General features: G+C 47.8%; 1 non-coding gene across 1 annotated transcript; it reads right to left on the reverse strand.

The window, feature by feature from the left end:
* Window positions 1–510: 510 nt before the first annotated feature.
* Window positions 511–671, reverse strand: LOC118619475. Its single transcript, XR_004957248.1, has one exon. It is a non-coding gene; the product is annotated as a U1 spliceosomal RNA (small nuclear RNA).
* Between the last annotated feature and the right edge of the window lie 22,857 nt (window positions 672–23,528).

Below are 23,528 nucleotides of genomic sequence, written 5' to 3' on the forward strand. Positions count from 1 at the left end.
GTAAGGCACAAATTACTACAAGTTTTATTGGTCAAGGAATTAAACCCAGGGTTAGAGGTAGGACTTCCTTTGCAGCCATTGAGATGGATGTGACCAGATATAGTCTTTCTTTTTTCAGAGGACAGTGTGAACACACCCCCCACCCCCGCACACTGCGAACGCAGCCCCCCCACTCCCGCACACTGCGAACGCAGCTCCCCACCCCGCACACTGCGAACGCAGCCCCCCACCAACCCGCGCACTGCGAACGCAGCCCCCCACCACCTCCGCTCACTGCGAACGCAGCCCCCCACCACCTCCGCGCACTGCGAACGCAGCCCCCCACCAACCCGCGCACTGCGAACGCAGCCCCCCACCCCCGCGCACTGCGAACGCAGCCCCCCACCACCTCCGCTCACTGCGAACGCAGCCCCCCACCAACCCGCGCACTGCGAACGCAGCCCCCCACCCCTGCGCACTGCGAATCAGCCCCCCACCACCTCCGCTCACTGCGAACGCAGCCCCCCACCCCGCACACTGTGAACGCAGCCTCCCACCACCACAGATTGTGCAGTGGACTTTCCCACATTTGGGGGGATCGCAGGGGTCAGCATTCCCTGAGTGCAATGGATAAACCTTGCCCTGGGAAAACCACCTTCCTGACTGTGTAATCTCCTCTGCCAGGTAAATATGAGGAAGTCTTTCTTTATCACACATATTCTGGTTAATTATTAGCATCCAATTACCCAATTCTCTGATACCCCCACAGAAACATTTCCAACTTGCTCAGCTTGTGTGTTTCAGTGGCTTGATCATTGTCCCATGGACTGGGAGGTCCTGGTTCGATTCCGGGCCAGGGCACGTGCTGCGGTTGTGGGCTCGATCCCCAGTAGGGGGCGTGCAGGAGGTGAGGGATGTTTCTCTTTCACATCAATGTTTCTTTCTCTCCCTTCCTCTCTCTCTAAAAAAAAAAAATCAATAAAAACATTTAAAAATTAATTAATTAATTTAAAAAATTAACACATTTCCAACTGGCATCCTGCTCATAGATAAAGGAAAACGTTTGAAAGCCCAGCCAGAGATATTCAAACAGGAATGACAAGAGATGCATGGAATTTCGGACATTGCTATGGCAGGTTCTATGGACTGGACTTCCAAAACCATGCCCAACCCGTTTCCCCTTGCTTCCCTCTACTGCAGAGACTGGAAAGATAAAACATTTCATTGCCTAGGCTCGCTTGTGGCTAAAAGTGGCAACACAGTTCCAGCCAATAGGTAAAAGAAAAACTGGGCAGAGCTTACAGGGAAGGTTTATAAAGGGACAGATTCAGCTAGCACTGCTCCTAACCCATGTCCTTCAGCCCTCTTCCTCCCTCCTTTCCTTTCCTTAAACAGGGATAACACCTAGGGCTGCAGCAGCCCTCTGGAGACCACCGAAACGAAAGCCACTTGCTAAGGATGGAAAGGAGGAAGATAAATAGAACTGGGTCCTTGATGACATTTGGAATTGCTTTACTTGTCCAGTATCATCTACCCCTAGGCCTTTTGTTGCATATGACAAATAAATGTGGCAAATAGGCCCCTTACTTGTGTAAGTCCTGTCAGTTAGGGGCTCTGTTAATTGCAGCTAAATGCAATCCTAATGGATGCACTTAACTCTGAGCACTCAATGTGCGCTAGCTCGGCTCTGTTCTTCTGCCATTTATCCTACTGACAGGTGCTGCGATATCACTACTGCTGCGATATTAGACAAAAAGCTGTCTTTTGCCAAACTTCCTGAAAATAGTGAATCGCAATGATTATTCCAACTTAGTTTGCTCTTAAATTCTAAAACCTCCATCGTTACCATTTCTTAACTCGGTGAGAGATAATTTTTGTTCTGGGTTTATTCTAAACCTCCTTCTCTTCCTAACATGCCACATCACTTTTGTAAACAAAGGTCTTACAATTCCCACCTGGAGACAGCCACTGGGCCAATTCCATCTCCTCTTTCAATGACCAAGTTTAGTTATCTTTGAAGACCATCTTCTATTCGGAACCCTTTCCACAAGCAATAGTTTCATCCAGAGCTCTTACAAGGCACTCCACAAGCTAGCTGAAGGACAACAATTCCTGCTAAAGGCCCATAAATTTTTGATGGCCTGATCTTAACTGTTCCTAAAGATGAAACCACTTTGTACAGTATCAAATGGTCCCCGTGGACTCTTCTGTCTGAATTGTTGGCTCCAACCACTTTCCTTACTATTTGGGGCATCCCGCCTTCCCTTGAGGAAGCCAACATCAATCAATAAAAGCAATTTGTCAAACATGTAGCATGCAGCTTATTTATAATTATCCTAAAACCACGGTGTCCACGGGCTATGCGTGTGGAAATGACTGAGAAGCACCATGGCTCAAGGCTGTCATGCCATCTCAGAGAGACAGTAGGCTTTGCCCTGCGCTGTCCCGCCTCTCTAGAAGTAACATCAGCAAAAAGGAAGCGTGATGACAGCTAAAGGCACTTGGCACTACTATATGCCAGGCTGTTCTGAGCACTTTAAATATAACAACTAATGTGAGGTAGGTACTATAATTATCCTTATACAAATTAAGAAATGGAGACACAAAGAAGCACAGAGACTAAATGATGGAGCTGAAATCTGAAAGCAGGCAGACAACTCCAACATCCATGTCTATATTTTACTGCCTGTGGTGGACAGATTTTAACATGGGCCCCCATGGTCCTTGCCTCCAGGTGTTCATGTCCTTGTGTAACCTCTTCCCTGTGAATGTGGACTGGACCTGTGACTCGATGCACCCACTAGAACATGGCAACGGTGACGAGATGTTGCTTCCAGGATTGCATCACATAAGAAACTGAGAATAGCCTCTGGCCAACCACCAGCAAGGAATGGAGGCCATCAGTCCAACAACCCTCCAGGAACTGACTTTTCCTGACTCTACATGAGCTTGGAGGTGAGTCCTTCCCCAGTCAAGTTTTCAGATGAGACTGAAGCCCTGGCCCGCACACCTTGTGAGAGTTCCTGAAGCAGAGGACCCAGCTACTCCAGGCCTGAACTCCTGACCCACAGAAACCACAAGATAACCAGCGCGTACTGTAAATTACTATGTTTGTGTTCATGAGTTCCACAGCAATATGTAATTCACATGCTGCCTCTTGCTGAAGGTAACTCTCACTTGGGAATATAAATCAGAGCATCAGAAGCTGTGTTAAATGAGAAAAGATTACCGCTGTTTCTCATTGGAAGCCTGGGGGTGGGGATGTAGCAAAGGGAGTTCAGGGGGAGGGCTAGAATCAAATCAATGATGTGACATCTGTGAGGAGGAGACTGGTGATTGCTCTCAATCACAGCACCGCCCCTCTGACCTCGTTAACACCTGACCTTGAGTCTAGACAGAAAACTCCCGGAAGAGAGCAGACTGGTAGAGAGATGTACCTCATGTACTTTTAAGCAGTTTGCAACATCTCACATCGTTTCTGAAAGCTTGACTTGTGAGAATGATATGCTTTTTACTGTCTCATACTATTATGCACAATGAGTGAGCATTCGGGATCTAAGAGATAAGAAAGAACTGACAACCTCTGATGAAGGAGAAGCACAGGAGCAAGTAACCCAGACCCAGAGAGGTGTTGGCTGGGGCAAAAGCAAGCATCTGAAGGTAGAACATTGGGGCAGAAATGCAGGGTACAAGTTAGCCTCAGTGGGTCAGGCAGGTGTCAAAGGCTAGATTAAGCCATTGGTTCCAAATCCAGGGAGAAAGTCCTTGACTAGGGGACAGGAGGACAGAGTATGCAACAAAGGAAAGAATTGATTAGAAACAGTGAATAAAAAGCCCCGCGCACCAGCAGAAGGAAAGGCCTTGATGACTACAAGCTCCCTTGGCCCCAGCTTGGTCAGTGGCATCCACTTCGGGCCATAAAACGGAACAGTCCTCAAGCAAGGCTGGCTGAGAGTCTGATGGGGAAGAGGAATGAGACCCTCTAACTGAAGAGGAGATGAGGGGAGAGGAAAAAGGGGAGCTATTAATACATTGCCCACCGCTCTGCCATCTCACTGACTCACATGATGATCTTTCTGGACAGTTCTTCCCCGGGAAACACGGGACAGGAGTGGAAGAACCCAGCGTAGATTCAAATCTGGGGAGCCATCGCACCATATCATCTCGTTGGACAGACAAAGAGAAAACTGAAACCTAGAGCGGTTATAACACGTCCAAGCTTACAAAGCTAGTTAGTGCCACGGCAGAAGCCTCAGCCACAATCCGTCCTCAGTGCCTCCCTGCCCGTTCAGCACGGGGGATGTGAGAGCCCTAGCATTCCTCACTTTGCCGACAAGTGACACCATGTAGTTAAGTGCTAAATTGCACGGACAGGATGTAGCCCTGGAGGACTTCCAAAGATAAATGAAAGAGTGCGGGGTAATTAGGGAAGACTGGTGGAGGAGGTTCGGCGCAATCCAGGCCAGGAGAAGGACGAGCAGCCACGGATTTTTCTACATTTCATCAGAATCTCTAGCCTCTTCCTGACCAAGACAAGGACCTTCGACACTTTACCTTTCCCCCAACCCCCCTCCCCACGTCTCATCTTCCATATGTTTACCTAATATATGAGATATAAGAGTTTTAAAACACAGGAAGAATGAGCTTATTATTTCGACGATCAATCCGACATGCTTTGACAATGGGGTCAGCATGGCTTCTTCCGGAAGCATACATCAGGCAGTGGTTCTTTCAGCCAGGCTGTCTGAGAGTTCACACTCCCCCGCCTGTGTGTGCCAGGGTCTATTTCCCTTCACCCCCGAACAATGCTTTTCCTGGGGAAGGGTTCCTACCATTTATTTTTAGTCCTGAAAAGGCTGCTGTAGATCTAATGGCCATTCTTTTATGGGCGTTGGGTCTTTGCTCTCTGCTTGCTTGTAAGATTTTTCTCTTTGTTCTCTATGTTTGGCAGTTTTATTATATTGATTATATCTTTACTTGGCTTGTTCCTGCTTAGATGCCACCTCTTCAGAAACTTTCCTCAACCCTTTAAAAAAAACAGCTCCTGCCCAGCCGGTGAGGCTCAGTGGTTGAGCATTGACCCATGTACCAAGAGGTCGCTGGTTCAATTCCTGCCAGGGCACATGCCCAGGTTGTGGGCCTGATCCCCAGTGGGGAGCATGCAGGAGGCGGCCAATGATGTTCTCTCTCATCAGTGTTTCAATCTCTCCCTCTCCCTTCCTCTCTCTCTAACATCAATAAAGAAAAAAACAAACAGCTCCTCTGACATTCCTTTCTCTGATTTACTTTTCCCTCATAGCTCTTATCTACACCTGCATTTATATCATGTACATGTAACACGCGTATTTATTACATTACACACATACATTATGCATGCGCATTACATGTGTGCTCCCTCACTGAGTCCCCTAGAACAGTGCCTGGCGATACATGCTCGGTAAATAGTGGCTGATAAATCAGCGACTGTACAGAGATGTGGGTTTTGTGGTGGTTGTGAAATTTATCCTGTTCAGCACTTGGTATTGAAGCTCTTTCAACCTTAACGTCCTCAGTCTGGAAACACTGCCCGTTTCCTGTGTTAAGTGGCTTAGTCGGAGCGCTCCGCAGGTTGATTGCAAGGCACTGGGTCTCGCAATGGTGGAGGCAAAGCTAAGTTCGAAATCTGCGGGATGGGCCAGGGCTGGACCCAGGGAAGGCTTGAGTCCCAAGGCGTACTGCAGGCAGAATTTCCTCCTCTTCCAGGGACCTCAGTCGATCTACAAAGGCCCTCAACTGATTGGTTGAGGCTCATCCATATTATGGAGGGTAATTTGTCACTTGTTTTACTCAAAATCTACCAATTTCAATGTTAATCTCATCTAAAATGTACCTTCCCAGAAATATGTAGAATACTGTCCCACTGCTCTCTGAGCAGCAGACCCAGGGAAGCGGACACATAGCAAAGACCATCACAGACCCACCTTGGGACAGCTCCGTGCCGCCCGCCTTGCTTCCGTTCTGCAGGGGTGCTTCTGTTTGCTGGCCAGGCGGCTCACGTCCAGGAGACCACTGCTCTGGGCTCTCCAGTGCAGTCATTTCCCAGCCAATTATCTGGCTTCACGCAGGAATCCCCGTGTCCTACCGGGGGCAGGACGGGCCCTGCAGACTGTCCCAAGCAGCCCCTGAAGTCCCTCGCCCATCACCATATCTGGTCAAGAGCCCTTATGACTTCAATGCTCCCTGTTGTCACCACGAGTTGACTCTACGTGCAGGTTCACAGAGGTTTTCCTCGGTGTGGAGTGGGGTTGTGTAATTTTAAAAAAATGTTAAGCAATGTTGCATCTTACACAGTTGGAGGAGGAGGCGGAAAAGTGAGTACAGGCTCAGCTGACATCTGACTGGACGAGGGTGGGAATCAAACAGGAAAGAGGGGAAGACGCCTGGGAAAGCGGAGCGGGGCGCAGATGGGAGCAAGCACGTGACCTGCAGAAGAAAGCTCAGAGCCCTTATCAAACATTCGAACATTTGGGCACCCGCTCTGTGCTGGGAGTTGTGCAGGGCAGGAGACGGGGTGCACACAGCATATGCGTTCAGGTTCTTGCGAGCCTCCCAGCTAGACTGGGGTGAGACCTCGGGCAGAGGGAAGTGGGGTTTGGGAATGCAGGGTCAGATTTAAAAGCACCTTGGAAGCGTGATAAGGGGTTTGACCTGCATCCCTAAAGCACAGAGCTGCAGTTCGGGGGGCCTGGGGTTACATGCTGGAGGCTATGTGGAAGCAAGCAGATTTAACAGTGGAAACCGAGAGCCGTTCGCCAGCCACGGGTAGATGATGTAACTCCTGGTTTGCCTTGGACAGTACAGATTTATGTCTCTTGTCCCATTGTAATTATTTATAGTGCCCTTTTCGCTGTCCAAGTGTCCTATTTGGGTGATAAATCACCCAGTCGCCTGGCTAGAAGCCCGAGAGCATGAGCTCCTTGAGGGTAGGGCCGGCCGTCTCTGCTCTGTGCCTTGAGCCCTGTCTGCCCAAAGAATTAGCCACGCTAACACAAGCATCACAAAGAGCAGTTCCTAAGTAGCAAGAGTAACGCAGTTTCTGTGAATCCAGAGCTTCCAGGGAGAGCAAGACTAGAAGAAATAAAATGGACATGGGCTTCTTGGAGACACAGCAGCCCCGGGGCGGGCCGGGAAAGTACAAGACGGGTGTAAAACACCTTGGGCCTGAAAGTTAGAACGTGCTGAACGACTGTGTGTGCTCGAGTCCAGAGCACACAGGGGCTCCCGCTGGCCACGTCTATGTTGATTTGAACATCAAAAAGAATAATGGTGGCTCCGGGTTATAAAGCAGAAGAAAAGAAAGGAAGTCTTGAGTCCATGCTGGTATTGAACAAAAATTGAGCAGAAGCTTTTTTTTTTAATCCTTACCTGAGGATATTTTTCTATTTATCTTCAGACAGAGTGGGAGGGAGGGAAAGAGAGGGAGAGAGAAACATCAATGTACACATCGAATGGTTGCCTCCCACACGACCTGACCAGGGCCAGGGACGAACCACAACCAAGGTACGTGCCCTTGGCTGGAACTGAACCCGAGACTCATTGGTCCACGTTCTACCTCTGAGCCCACGCGGCCAGGGCAGGACAAGTTCTTCTTTACACAGAACACCCGTAGAACACAGTTGCTGGGAACAGGCTATGCATGCACATGGTCTCGAAATAATGCTTGTTCATTACAAATGGAAACAAGACACTTCACAGTGGAGAAGTTCAGCAGACAACACAGTTACCAGATGAATAGTGGGACAAAACCCACGCATGCCCCCTGATGAGGTGCAAGAAGAACTGCACAGCATCATTTATGTAGAATTTTTGCCAAAACAGAAAACGAAACAATATTTAACCTGAATCTAATCATGAGCAAATGGGGGACATTCTATAAGACAATTATCCTGAACTGTTCAAAACTGTCAACTATCATGAAAGAAGGATGGAACATTCTAGAATCTCGATGAACAGAGATAAGAGAAACAAAACAATGCATAAAATTGGGGGGGGGATCCTGAATTTACAAACAACAAAACTTCAAAAGCTATTTTGGGGGGCAATTTAGGGTTTTAAATATACACTGTTTTTAAAATAATGATCTTATTGAATCCATGTTAAATTCCTTGAATGTGTTTTTGTTTTTGTTTTTTAGGAAATACAAGCTTACCCACATAAAGTGGAGTGTTTAGAGTAAAGCATTTAAGTGAAATATGATAAACACAAACTTTTTTCAAATTGGTCTGCTAAAACACATGTGTGCATACACACACACACATATACACTGAGGGGGATCAAATATGGCAAAATGTTAGCCACTTGGTGAAGTAAGGTAAGGCAGAGATCAGTAGTCATCACATTATTCTTTCAACTTTCCTATGGATTGGAAAGTTTTCAAAATAAAGAGGGAGGAGGGATTTTAAAAACAGGAAAAGAACAAAAAAGCCATGCGGTAACAACGAAGAGGGTACCGGCCAAGCTTTGGGGTGTCGGGGGCAGACGATTTACAATTTTATTTATTGACTTTGTCCCTAGGAAGAAATCTGTTGTCTATCCCATAGATAACTTTTTAACCTTGCTGCATAAATATACCAAATATTTACTTCAAGACAAGTGTAACAGAACAAGGGCTTGTACTCACCCTCCATAGATCTCATAGCAGAGGGTCCATCATTCTGGGGTAGATCAAGAGATATTATTTATGTGTATATACCAGCGCCCTTTTCAACATTAGTGCACAAAGCAGATAATGTAGTGTCTAGCTGTTCTAGAGGAATTCACTGGAACGTGTTCACAGAATATCAACTGGTTGGAAATGCGACTAGATCACTGCAATCAATGATTCAGTACTGAGAGAGACATGCAAATCATTTTGCCAACCCTTGGGGAACATCAAATCCTCCTGATAGTGCTACAACATACTCAAAAGCTACAAACTGACTATAGTAGTGTTCCCCCAAATTCATTTCACCTGGAACCTGTAAACATGCCCTTATTTGGAAATAAGGTCTTTGTAGATGCAATCAAGATGCGGTCATACTGAATTAAGTTCGGTATGACTGATATTCTTTCAAGAAAAGGCAAACTTGCCCTGGCCGGTTTGGCTCAGCGGTTAGAGCGTCCGCCTGCGGTGCGGAGAGACCCGGGTTCAGTTCCCTCTAAGGGCACGTACCTCGGTTGCAGTTTGTCCCCGGCCCTGGTTGGTCGTGCGGGTGGCAGCCACTCGATGTGTCCCTTTCACATCGATGTTTCCCTCTCTCTCTCTTCCTCTCTCTCCCTCCCACTCTGTCTGTACAAAAAATGGAAAAATGTCCTCGGATGAGGATAAAAAAAAAAGGCAAACTTGACCCTGGCCAGTTTGGCTCATCGGTTAGAATGTGCGCCCATGGACCTAAGGGTCCTGGGTTCGATTCTAATTAAGGGCACATACCAGGATTGCACCAGGTTCAATCCCCAGCCATGGTTGGCGTTGTGTGGGAGGCAACCTATCGATGTGTCTCTCTCACATTGATGTTTCTCTCTCTCTTTCTCCCACTCTATCTGAACAAAAATGGAAAAATGTCCTTGGGTGAGGATAAAAAAAAAAAGAATATGTGGTGGTCACATAATAATCCATAGCACTGGTCAAGACACCTTAAATGTCACCAGGGACACAGGTGAGTTGCATTTCTAGGCAGTAACCATCAACAACCTGGAGTTGTTCAGATTCTTGGCAACAATTGACAATTTAAAACATTTCCAATTGCTTCTTTTGGTGTTTTTTTTTTAATTGATTATTTTTTGTTACAAATGTTTCTCCCTTTTTCCCCATTGACATCCTCCTACCCGCTCCTGCCCCCTCCCCTTCACAGTATTGTTGTCTGTGTCCATTGGTTATGTGTATGTGCATATAAGTTCTCTGTTTTATCTCTTCCTGCTCCCCCCACCCCTTGGTCTGAGGTTTGTCAGTCTGATTTCTACTCTCAAGTCTCTGGGTCTATTTTGTTCATCAGCTTATTTTGCTCATTATAGTTCACAAATAAGTGAGATCATGTGGTATTTGTCTTTCTCTGATTGGCTTATTTCGCTTAGCATAATACTCTCCAGGTCCCTCCATGTTGATTCAAAAGGTAAGAGATCTTACTTACAGCTGCGTAGTGTTCCAGTGCACCACAGCTTTTTTATCCACTCATCTGTTGATGGGCACTTGGGCTGTTTCCAGATCCTAGCTATTGTAAACAGCGCTGCTATGAACATAGGGGACCATATATTCTTTCTGATTGGTGTTTCAGGCTTCTTAGGATAAAATATTTCCAATTTCTATGGAAACAGAATCAAAATACCACTTATTGTCAATAATTTCTCACCCTGAAACTCAAATCCAGCTCTGATTTCCATAATTACCTTGAAATTATTCTAAACAGTGCTCATAAAAGATCTCGTTATAATAGAGGTGAAGCCAAATTTGAATAATTGCTCTCCATACCTGCCTGCAAATGGTACCTCCGCTTTTTCTCCGGCTTCCCACCCAGGAGAGGAAAAGGCACTCACTGTATTGCCAACGATGCTGGGAACAGAGAGGAAGAACTGCATCATGTGGCAGAGACAGGGGGCCTTACACTCTCAGACAACCTTGCGTGGTGTCAGAGCTGCTCTTACAGGGTGTGAGTGACAAGCCAGCAACCTCGCCCAACCCCGTGCTCCATCATTTAACATTAGCCTGAATGACAAAGAAAAAAGTGCCATCAAGATTCTCCTCTCCTCCGAATCCATCAGTTTTTCAAAAACTCCAGAATTCCCAATGTCCCTAGATTCCTGCCAGGAGGAAAGTTCCATATTGCCCTGTGTCAGATACCACATGCAAGGCCAGGCCCGAAATATTCCTTGGTCAGAGCATTCATCATCTTCCTTCGGCTGCCTTTCTATTAAGGCTCGTGGTGTAGCTCTTCCACCTCTATTGACCATACACCCTCAGATCTTTGTCCCCGACAGTAACGACCACCTTATTTTGACCCCACGTCCTCAGCTAGTTCCCACCCTCTCCCTTTCCTGTCTTCACAATCAAGTGTCTGGAAGCGGCAGGGAATACTGCTAGCCACAGCCCCACACCCAGTTCCCAGACCACAGGATCCTCCCATCACCGCACTTCAACGACCACGATGACATGACCATGACTTAATAATCGGCCAGGCGTACAATGGATTCTTCCCAAACCTTACTGGTTTTTTAGCTTCATGCGGTCGTTCAAATTAGTAATGACTCCTTGCTTTAAAAAAAGCTCATTCCATTTAGGGTTCACACACTACTATTTCTTCTTCCTCCTGTGGCCACTCGTTCTGTTTCACTTGCTGATTCTTTTTTTTTATTCCATTTGTCTCCCACATTCTAATGTTCCTTTAGGTTCCATTTTTGGTCTTCCTCTTCATGTCCTGTCTCTCTCTATATATATACCCTGGGTAATATTGTCCATACGCAAGGGTTTCTCCACTAAAAGACAGACAAATCTCTGTCTATAATATTTTCTGGGCTCCACACTCATCTCGTCATCTGCTTACGGGAAGTTTCCACTTAGATATTGTACATACTCAACAAAAGCAATGCATTCAAGGTTAAATGTTTTCTTTTCCTAATACTCTTCTTCTAATATCCCTTTGCCTTGCTTATGGTAACACTAGTCAAGCCACAAGCTGGAAGTCCTTGTTGACTTCTCCTCCAACTTTATCTATCTCTTGCCTACCACAAATTGAACACCAAATTCTACTTTCTAAAGCCGTTAGGTCATCCGTCCATAACTGCCTCTGTTTTGGCCTTCCTAATTTCTCACCAGTACCTCCTAATGGCTTTCTATATGTGCATTCTTGCCTCTTCTAGTCTATATCGCCGCTAGGATTTTATTTCGAAAAATGCACACTGGTTTGTAATCTTTCATAAATCAGTTTTACAATCTATAAATGCTGGCTTTAAATCACTGAGCAGTTCACCTCTATTGTCAATATATAGTTCAAAGTTCCTTGCATGACTCTCAAGGCCTTCATGACTTGGCCCTTGCTACTTCTCTGAGCAAACTCCCCAAGTGCCCCTGCAATCCATCCAAACAAGATCTGCTGTCCACGTGTTTGCATCATTCACCGTGTCACATAGCTGGAATGCCTAGACTAGTTCCTCCTGATCAATGACAAGTATCTTTTAAGACTCAGTTTAACACCTGGCCAGTGTGGCTCAGTAGATTGAGTATCATCTCATGGACTGAGAGGTCCCAGTTCAATTCCCAGTTGGGGCACATGCCTGGTAGCAGGCTTGATCCCCAGTGGGGGGTGTGCAGTTGGCAGCCAATTGATGTTTCTCTCTCACATCTATGCTCCTATCTCTCTCTCTCCCTTTCTTCTTTCTCTTAAAAAAAAAAAAATTAATAGCCGGGCCGGTGTGGCTCAATGATTGAGTGTCGACCCATGCACCAAGAGGTCGCCAGTTTGGTCCCGGTCAGGGCACATGCCCAGGTTGTGGGCACAATCCCCAGTGGAGGACATGCAGGAGGTGGCCAATCAATGTTCTTTCTCATCAATGTTTCTCTCTCTCCCTCTCCCTCTTTCTCTAAAAGTAATAGAGAGAAAAAAAAAAATCAATAAAAATATTTAAAAAATAAAAGACTCAGCTTAAGCATCATCTCCTCCAAGAAGCCTTTCCTTTGACCCACTCCCAAGATAGGGTAGCACCCCCCCCCCTTTTCTAGGTTTATTGAAATATAATTGACATATAACATTTTATAAATTTAAGGTACATAAAGTATTGATTTGATACACTTATATACTGCAAAATAATTACCAGCATAGCATTAACTAAAACCTCCATCATGTCATATAATGCTAATTTAAATTTTTTTTGAGTGTGAGAACACAGATCTACTCTCTTAACAACTTTCAAGTATGTAACACAGTATGATTAACTAAATCACCATACTGCACATTAAATCCTCAGGACTTATGTACCATATAACTGGACATTTGTACCCTTTGACCAGTATCTCCCCATTTCCCCCCTCCCCAGTCTCTGGTAACCACCACTCTAGTCTCTGTTTCTATGAGTTTGGCTCTGTTAGATTCCATATATAAGTGATACCATATAGCATTTACTTTCTCTGTGTGACTTATTTCACCAGTAGCAGCCTTATAAACTCCTGTCCTCACCCACTTTATTGAATATTCACTCTACATGATAATCATTGTTTGTCTCAACTTTCTTCCCTCACTAGATAACGAACCCCTTGAGGGGAGAAATAATACTTTGTTCATCTATTTGTCTACTTCAGCCTAGCCCAGTACTTGGCACAGAGGGTGCTGAATAAATCTTTATTGGATACATGAACAGAATAAACAAAGTAAATATGGAGCAGTGCCAATAGCTGAGAAGACAGAGGGCTACAGTCCTGGAGACTGTAAGAAAAACAAAGAGAAGATTCTAGAAGATTCTACAGATGTTGTGTTTAGAGAATAGTTTAAAGTTCAAGCCCGTAGACACAGTGACGGAGTTCTTTACGTAAACAGGCTGCATAAGACTGCTATAAAAACCCCATTCACTGGCTCTCATTCTCTACATATGTAAACCTTAATCTAAAACCCAGGCAGGCTCTGTGGCAGCACGTCAACAAAACAGATCATCCTGCCTGCTCCACCCACCCTGTTCGTACAATTTCCAATTGATTATTTCAGGACTCACTATATTCCAGGCACTTTCCTTGGTGTTTTATAAGCACTTGCATAATCCCAGTGTACGGAGCAAACCAAGTCTCACGAGGTTAGGTAATTTGCTAGAGGTCACACAGAATGCAGCAGGTAGAGCAAGGATTTAATCCAAAGTATATCTCATCACCTTTCTTGCCCTTAATCACGATACTCTTCCAACAACCGAAGTTTAACCTGAACACCGCTTGCCTTCTATTCAGATATTTGGTTGTAGGAGCTTCCATAACATTCCAAAAGTTCCGTAGGAAGTTTATTTCAACTCTCTTTTTATAGACAGTAGCATGCGTATGGGGAGGAGGATTTATCACGAAAACTGATCCAAGAAAAGACAGAAGTGTTGCGAGTGAGCATCTATGTTGCAAAGCCGTGAACATGGGGCTATCGGTGTGATGTATCCCCCTCTTCTGACCTTTGGAGCCTGGAGGAGGCGGGATGCAATGGCTTTGAGAGGTGAGAACTCGGCCTAGAGCTAGTGCTGCACTCAGTGAGTTCTGCCTCTTCCTTCTCACAGGGCGATGACATCCAGAAGGGGCATATGATTGGCACACTCTAAGAGGCCACTTGCTACTCGGGCAGCAGCACTTGTCAAGGTGTTTGGAAAAACAGGTCTGTATCCCACCAAAGTTCTCACAAATGAGTTCGACAGGACAGGGGAGTAGAGACAGAGTCCGGGGGAGACATAAAATGCAGCAGCCGAGCTACGGCAGGAAGGCGGCTGCTTTTCAGCATGGTTCCAGGAATTTTCCAGAATCCCCAGGCAGGGAAAAACGTGTGTTTCAGTGGAAACTGAGACTTTGAGTAGAGCACCCCTCTCCCCGTGATCTGATTCTGCTTCTCTGGGAACAGTGTGCAGCTGTGTGGTGCGTAGGTGACGGTTCTGGCCTGCAGACGTGCAGGTGCATTCTCTCCGGTGGGAGACACCCGCCCCCGTGGAAAACCCATTTGCCTCCATCTGCATTCATCTCAACCTTCCTTTACTCTTCATTTTATTCTTCATCTTATTCCTTACGGGTTACAACATCTGCCTGGCTTTCTCCATTATGAGTAAAATGAAATATTTAACACGCGTTTTTTTTGAGATCTTTTTGAGGATAGATCCTTTCGTATTTGTTTTATGACAGAGGTTTCCGCAGGGAGGCTCTGCCTTGGGAACGGCCCTCTCCTCCCTGACCTAGCTCTGAACTGAGCTCTGAAGTGTGCAGTTTCCAAGGGCAAGTTCCGGCTGTGGCCCTTGACTTAGGAGCAGATAATGCTCACCCTCCGCAAGCTTGAGGGTCACCGTGCCACACCCACAGGTTAACAAATGGATCCCCCTTGACCTTCTATCCCAAAGCTGAGGTGTCAAATGGTGTGCAGGAAGACATAACATTTTAATCAGCTTTGTAGAAGTATAATTTATATACAATGTATCATTTCAGTGTGCTTTTTGATGATTTTTGACAAATGCGTGCAGTTGCCTACCATCACCACAATCGAGATGCACATTTTCATCCCCCCAAAAGTTCCTCTGCGCCCCTTTGCAGTCTGTCCCCTCCTCTGCTGCAGTCCCCAGCGGCCACTGATCTGCTTTCTTCCACCACTAGGTTTGTCCTTTCCAGCACTTCATAGAAATGGGATCTTACAACATTTAGCCCTTTGCGTCTGGCTTCTTTCACTGTTGACAGTCATCCACGTTGTTGTAGATATTAGTACTTCATTCATTTTGATTGCGGACTCATATTCCATTGTGTGAACTGACCACACTGCATGTATCCACTCGGCAGTTGGTGGACCTTGGGACTGTTTCCAGTTTGGGGTTCTCATGAATAATAATTAGTGGGATTACTGGGTCATGTAGTGTCTGTTTAAAAGAAATTTCCAAACTTTTCCAAAGTGACCACACTACTTCACACTCCGGCCAACAGTACCTGAGAGTTCCAGTCGCTCCGAACCCTCGCCAACACCTGGACCGTCGATCCTTCCATGTCTGCTCTCCTAGCGGGTGTGTCGTGGTGTCTCCTTGTAGCTTCCGTTGGCATTTCCTTAATGATGAAGGGTGTCGGGCACCTCGTCATGTATTTATCTGCCATCTGGTCATCTTCTAGGGTGAAGCTTCTATTGAGATTTTCGGCCCATTTTTTTAATCAGGCGGTTTTTCCTCTCGTTACTGAGTTTTAAGTGCTTTGTATGTTTTGAATACAAGTCCTTTTGAGATATGTTTTGCAAGTAGTTCCTTCCCAGTCTGTGGCATGAGAAAGCCAGTATATTTTGACAAGTAAGAATTTCCTAATTCAGAATCCCTGGACCTGCCAACCAGCACACCGTGTCTGCTGAGAGCAGGCCGTCTACGAGGGAGGGAGCAAAGGAGGTTCCAAAACTCGGCCTCAAAAGGAGCTGCTCTCTGGTTTCACCCCATCTCTGGATCTCCCTGCTCTTTATTTATTCCCGTTACTTTCTCTCCTGTGTTACTGCTTCCTGTAGCCATTGCCATTTTAGGCAGAAATGTGTCTGTCTCTTTCCTGACACAATGAACACCTTAGCTTTTGTACCTCACAGTGAACCCCAAATACAGTCACAGAAGCAACAAAGCTGCTCACATGGAAACCGTTCCTAATCGTTTCCAACTCAGCCTCCGGGTGTCACACCGTCATCTCTAACTCCTCTAGGGACCAGCCTCTGACTTCTTTGGTCTTTTGGGGAGATAAGGAGGAGAAAGTTCTCTTCTAAAAGGAGCACTATAGCCCTGGCCAGTGTTGCTCAGTGGTTAGAACATTAGCCCACACATGGAAGGGTCAAGGGATCGAGTCCAGGTCAAGGGCACCTACCTGGGTTGCAGGTTTGATTCCCAGCCTGGTTGGGGCACGTGCAGGAGGCAACCAATCGATGCATCTCTCTCACTGATGTCTCTGTCTCTGTCTCTGTCTCTGTCTCTCCCCCACCCCCTGCCACTCCCTTCCTTTCACTCAAAAAAGAAAAGAAAAAATATCCTTGAGGATTAACCAAAAATAAAAACAGCAACAACAACAAAATAATAAAGACAAAAGGAGCACTATAATATCCGTCGTTTAATAAAACCCCAAGCCCCCAGTAGAGTTTCCGCTGGAAACACGAGGCGAGGTCCCGCACCGCGTGGAGCCGAGCACCCTGCGAGACCACAGCGTGGCTCTTCAGCACATCCCTCTCTTCTCGAACACCCGGGGGATCATGGGTGCCTTCCTGGAGCCCCTGTGGCTGAGAGCCTGTTTTCCCTACGTCGGCCCTTGGTCTCTGGCTGGGGCCCCGTAAGTTCGACGGACAAAGAGAGTCGCAGGAGAAAAGCGTACACAGTCATAAAGGTAAGTTTTACGTGACAAGGAGCCTTCAGAAGGAAACAGAGACCCAAAGAGATGGCTAAACCCGAGTGTCTCACGTTCTATTTGATGAAGAGCGGAACGTTGGCAAAACAGGGCAGAACGAGAGGGTCTGAGCAGAGGGCAGTGAACAGGGACCGGAGGGTCGGGGGTGAGGCCTGTTCTTTCCTGTCCCCTCTCATCCCTCGGTCTTCAGAGCCCAGCCGCTCCTTCCTCCAGGCCTGGCGAGGGCACCCCTCACAGGGGCCTTGTGACCTTCAGGGGGACGAGAAGGTCAGAGAGCCCTTGCTGCACCGCCATGTCTCAGGTCCTTCAGCTGCCAGTATTCAGGAAGCCACGGTGTCCTGTCTGGGGGGGCATGCTCTGAACCCTGTCACCCACCCGGTATCTACCTCCCACCTCTCTTCCTGGAGGGGCCCCAGTTCACTGAGGCAGGGATGCGGCCGGCCGAAGAACGGCGCCCCCACCCGCCACAGGGACGGGTGGCCGTGTGACAGTCCCCGCACACACCCTGAGCCGCAGCTGCTGACAGGGCTTTCGACCCGTCTCCCCACACACCCTGCTGTTTGCAGCAGCCACCTTGTGTCGGCCCTGAGGGAAAGGCCAGAGTCTCGGACCCGGACCCTGACCCCACACCAGCCACGGTCTGCCTCGGGGCCTCTCAGCACGTGAGGAAAACCCCGACTTGTTCAAGGGGCGCTCTCCTTGCCATGGGACACAACCCCTTACTAGCTACCTGGCTCTCGCCTCCACCCTGTTATAGATGAGCGGTGGGAGCCTGGGTGATCACGTCCCCCCACATTCCTGGCTTCCTCCTGCCTCAGAGCCGGAGCTGAGGCCCACACACGTCGAACACTCTGTGACATGTGGCCACACGGATGGACTGGGGAGAACACGCCACGTGAAATGAGCCAGACGCACAAAGACAAGGACCACAAGAGGCATCGAAAACGGTCAAATTGACAAAACCCAAGAGTGGGGTGCTGGTTGCCAGGGTCTGGGAGAAACGGGGAGCCATTATTCAGACTCCAGGGATCCGCGCACAACGGTGTACCCACAGTCAGCGAGGATGACCTGCACGCTCGGAATCTGTTAGGAGGACAGACCTTACGGGAAGTGTTCTTCCCCCCGCAAAGTCTTCTTGGCTGCAAACAGAAGGCGGCAGGCCCGGCACACCGGGAGCCGCCCCCGCAGGAAGGGGGTGCGCTCTCCCAGTCAGCGTCCCAGATGGAGCTTTACCGGTCACTTACCTCTGGTGGCAGGAGACGCGGCTGACTGATGCTGCAGGTGTCACGTCCCTCTGACGGCTGCTCTGGCCGGCCCCTCCTGAGTCCCAGTTCTTCCTCAGCTGATGAGATCAGCAACTGCAGGACCATCGCTTTTTGTTCCGAAGACGGTTCTCCAATGTTCGAGAGCGTTCCAATCTTCAATATAATTTTTTCCCCCAGAGCTCAGATGTCAGCAAATAAATCTTCTGTTTCTTTAAATGTATTTCTTCTTCTTTTTAATCCTCACCTGAGAATAATTTTCCATTTATCTTCAGATAGAGTGGGAGGGAAGGAGGGAGAGAAATATTGACGTGAGAGGGACACATCAACTGGTTGCCTCCCACTGGACCCGACCAGGGCCAGGGACAAACCACAACCGAGGTACGAGCCCTTGACCGGAACTGAACCTGCGACCCATTGGTCCAAAGGCCGACACTCTAACGGCGGAGCCAAACTAGCCAGGGCTTTTTATTGTTTTTTTTGTTTATTTTTGTTTTTTCATCCTCACCCGAGGACTTTTTCTATTTTTTGTACAGATAGAGTGGGAGGGAGAGAGAGGAAGAAAGAGAAACATCGATGTGAAAGGATCACATCGAATGGCTGCCACCCCCACGACCAACCAGGCCCGGGGACAAACTGCAACCGAAGTACATGCCCTTAGTGGGAACCGAACCCAGGTCTCTCCGGACCGCAGGCGGACGCTCTAACCGCTGAGCCAAACCGGCCAGGGCAGCCAGGGCTTTTTAAATGTATTTCTATTTGTCAGGACATGAGTTGGGGTTCAGATATGGCCTCCTGTTCATGATCACCCCACTCCACTCCATGCGAAAGCCTGGCCCCCTCTGTTGTTCTCCTCCACGCTCCCTACTGTGAGAAAGTATCAGGCACGTCTATGAGGCGTCACTTCGGGCTCCTCTCCGCCTCACCCTGAGCTCCAGCCACTGCCATGGTGACCGGGCACAGGAGGCTCCGCCAGCTTCCGTAGACACAGCCCGAGAACGCCTTGCCCTGGGCCTTCTCCCTGAGCTCCTGCCTGCGCCCCAGCTTCCCTGACAAGGAGCTGCTCCACACCCGCAGAGCCCCCCGGAGTGGGCTGGGGACGGGGCGGGCCCCTTGGACCCATCTGGCAGGCTGTTGGACACAGACGCCCGCCTTCAGCGCCACGGGCAGCCAGTTCCAAGAGCATCTCGTGTATGTCTCTGAAGGCTCCATCAGGCGTGAGCACTGGGTGCTGCTGCGGTGACAAGTGATGCGCCCTTGCTGGGCTTTGCCTGCCCTGGGCAGCGCTGGCTCTCACCCTGCTCCCTGGATCGTCTGCACCCCGAGTGACTGCACGGGCAGGCCAGACTCTCTTCTCTTCTTCTGGGGAAACCAAGCTAAGACAGAGGATGTTACATGAATAAGGAAACAGATACCGTGTGCGTGTCTGTTTACACGTATATTGGATTTTTTTCTACCCTCCGTCCCAGTCAACCACCTGGTATTGAACACTGTCACATCCCACTATGCAAATGTTCCCTTCCAAACAGTTCTGCACGCTCAGATTGTGCATAAGTCAAAATCACTGTTATCACCCTGGATTTTATTGCATTTTATTTTTTCTTTATTGGTTTTAGAAAGAGAGGAAGGGAGAGAGAGACGGAAACATCGATGAGAGAAAACATCAGTTCTTAGGGGTTTTGAGATATTTATGAATGGCCTATGAAAAAGTATCCATCAGCCTGTTTATTTTTAACTATCATATTAAATAACATTCCAGCAGAAAAAGTTCAAAGACCCCCAAGGTTTGAACACCTGCTTCCTGGCTGAAGTTTCAGAAGTGCTTAGAAGCTTAAAGTTACCAAGTCTTAGCCCCGGCAGGTTCTCAGTGGTTAGAGCGTCGGCCCATGGACCATAGGGGCACAGGTTCGATTTCTGGTTAAGGGTACGTACCTGAGTTGCAGGTTTGGCCCCAATTGGGGCACATGCAGGAGGCAACCAATCAGTGTGTCTCTCGCACAGCGCTCTCTCTCTCTCTCTCTCTCTCTCTCTCTCTCCTTCCTTCCTTTCTCTTCCCCTCCCTCCCTTTCACACTCTCTCAAAAACAATGGAAAAAATATCCTTGGATGAGGATTAACCAAAAAAAGCTACCAAGTCCCAAGGCATTAATATCCTGGCAAAGCATAGAGGACGCCCGTCCCTGGGGGACCCTTTCCTGGGTTTGATGGCATTTTGCACTCTGTCATTCGAAAGGAAACACACATTAGCCAAATACAGGCAGACCGCTCAGATGCCATAAAAGATTCCCGATAGAGCTCCTTGAAGCTTTTCCGCCCGATCTTCGACTGCAAGGTTATGGCCAAGCAAACTGCACTGGAGCTGATGTGTGCACAGGGCTGACAGCTCGCTAGACTCAAGCCAGACCATCGGCTGAGCGAAGAGGCAAGTGTCTAAATCCTGAATGGACTCCGGGAACCCCCCCCCCCCCCATTGGGTCAGAGGCATGGGGATGGAGTGAGGAATAGAAGGGGCTGTTCTCCCCTCTGCTGACCATCATACTGCCATTCCTGATATTATCTAAACATTAAGCAAAAATTTCAGGAAAAATCGGCATTAAATGAAAAGGGTGAGATTCTTTTTACACGCCTGGAGAGGTCATTACCAAGGAACACACAGTGCCCTGACCCACTAGCTCATCTCTGTGTCTACAGCTCCTGTTTTGTTATATACATTCTGGCCTCAGAACCCCTTAACATTCAGTGGGACCTGAGCTCACAGATTTGCTGGTCCTGCTGAGAAAGCGGCCCTGGGAACAGGGGCTCAGGTGGCACACGGAGAGAACCCCCCTTCTCCCTTCTACGCCGGCGTTAGATGGAGAGGTGTCAGCAGTTCCTGAAAACCTCTGCCCCAAGGGACTTCAGCCAGGAAGAGAAAAATTAAGGGACTTTGGACGATTGTACCAGCAGAAGTCTGGAAAATGACTAGGTCAGGTATTTGCTAAGCTGTTTAATGAGGCTGGATAAGCAATAAGAAGAGGTTGATAGGGTTTTAGGGTCACTGAGGTTTCCAGGGCGAATTAAAAAAAAAGCAGTGAGGTAAGAAGAGAGTGGATTTAAAAATTAACCTGTGTGTGAATGTACTATGTTCAGAACAGGAATTAAAAAGCAAACAAGGATTAATTGATCCCCTCCTCCCCCTGAAGCAGGACTTGGGCATTTCAGGAGCGAAATTGATTGGTTGAGAATACACTCTGCTAGGTAATTAAACAAAGAGGCCAATCGATACTTAGTAGCTGGGCTTTACATGCCCACTGACAAGCTAACAGAGGAATCCAGGACAGAACAGAATTGCTGTTGGGCTCAGGCGAGACTGGAACTTAAGGTTTCTGAGTTAAAAAATAGCGCCTTGCTCTCCTCTCTCACGTCAAAGACTCCCTGGATTGAGCAGTACCCCACGCAAAAATAAGGGTCCCCACTCAGAGCACGACTCTGGTCGGTGACAGGCATAAAGGGCCAAATCTGTGGTCACGTGGTTCACTTATGCAACTGCAATTAAGCTGCCTAAGTTCACATAGTTAAATAAAAATATTACAACCAAGTTACTTATTAGCTACCTTGACCCTGCCTCCCCAGAAGCCAGAGGCTGGTAAGAGAGCCAATGTGCAAGCCAGCTGGAATGGTCCGCCTCGCTATCTGGTGTGGCTCACACACCACACGGGTCCTGTGTGTGGCTGAGTGACCAGAGCTGCCCGGAGAGGACTCGTGGCCCCTCGGATTAGTGCGGCCACCAGCACCTACCAAGATGCTCGGCTCCAAATGAGAGAAACCTAATGGAACTTTCCTACAAACAAGTGGTGGGCCCTGGGCCCTTCTCTTCGGTACCCACCAGATGCAGGTGGGACGTATCAAGGAATGGACACAGAAGCAGAAAGGACTTGTCTTCCACGTACATGGAGGGGATGCCCTGTTATGGGAGAGGGTCCAGGGTTAGGGCAAAGACCTTGCCAAGGCTGCTTCATCTGTTACTGTTGTTGGTCGGTCCTGGGATTCTCTGGGGAGGAGGGGGAAAGGAAGGGAAGTTGAGGGGTAACAGCCCACAGTGTTTCCCATGAGCAAGGCCACCTCTCAGGCACTCATTCAATATTTCCTAGGTGCCTGGGCCCTCTGGGAAGAGCGCGTTTCTTCCACTCCTTGCTCGCAAATCCATGGATTTCTCTAGATACGTAAGCAGTTTGACCTTCTGGCTGGGAAAAGTGAGGGAGAAGAGACCTTGTAGCAAAGGGCCCTGGAGACAGAACTGGCTGACACACAGGAGAACACACAGACAAGAGGCTTGATTTCATCCGAGGAGAGACAGAGACTCAGAGTGGAAGCAAGTACTTTGCAACTTGGAGGATCCACACGATAAAATTCTAGTCATTCATAGAGACAGGAAAGAACAGCGGTTACCAACTCTGGAGGGGGGGGGGGGATTTAGTGTTTAATGGATACAAAGTTTCAGTTTGGGAAGATGAAAAAGTTCTGGAGATGGATGGTGGTGATGCTTACACAACTATGTGAATGTGCCTAATGGCACTGAACTGTGCACTTAAAAATAGTTAAAATGATCAATTTTACGTTAGGTATATTTAACCATAAAAAAATAAAATAAAACACCAGACTCAGTGATGACAATATAATTTCCTGTATAATTCATAGAAACATAGCCTACTACTAAGGTTTCTCCATGTTTTAAAGACATTGCTGAACAACACCAAAAAGATAAAGACTTCAGGGAATCAGAGCATCCATCCAAGCTCGAGGCGTTCATGTGAAACCCGTCCCAAAGACATGTCAGCGTCCCTGGGTGCTCAGCCTGCTGTGTCTGCCTCTGCCCCTGAGCCCTGCACCCTCCCACAACCAGGCAGACTCACTGAACAGCCAGAGTTGGTCTTTTGGGCTCCCAACCACCGCCCCTTCTGTTCTTCTACCCAGGCATCTTTCTCTTCTCTCTCCTGATTTCAGGAAAGAATCGAATACACTCATTCCCACTGAGGCATAGGGTCTACGAAGAGTTCCACAGCCCACCTGGGAATATTTACATTTCACCTAAAGGCTAAGCTTGAACCCGAAGCATGAAAATGGAGCAACGGGAACAGAATTTGCAACCTCTCCAACTCATTCCCCCAAGCTGTTGTTCATGCCTCGAAATCAGATTCCACCGGCACCTCTCAGATCATCTCAGAGGTTTCTTTTTCC

Source organism: Molossus molossus, unplaced genomic scaffold (genome assembly GCF_014108415.1).
Source record: "Molossus molossus isolate mMolMol1 unplaced genomic scaffold, mMolMol1.p scaffold_m16_p_6, whole genome shotgun sequence".
Classification (NCBI taxonomy): domain Eukaryota; kingdom Metazoa; phylum Chordata; class Mammalia; order Chiroptera; family Molossidae; genus Molossus; species Molossus molossus.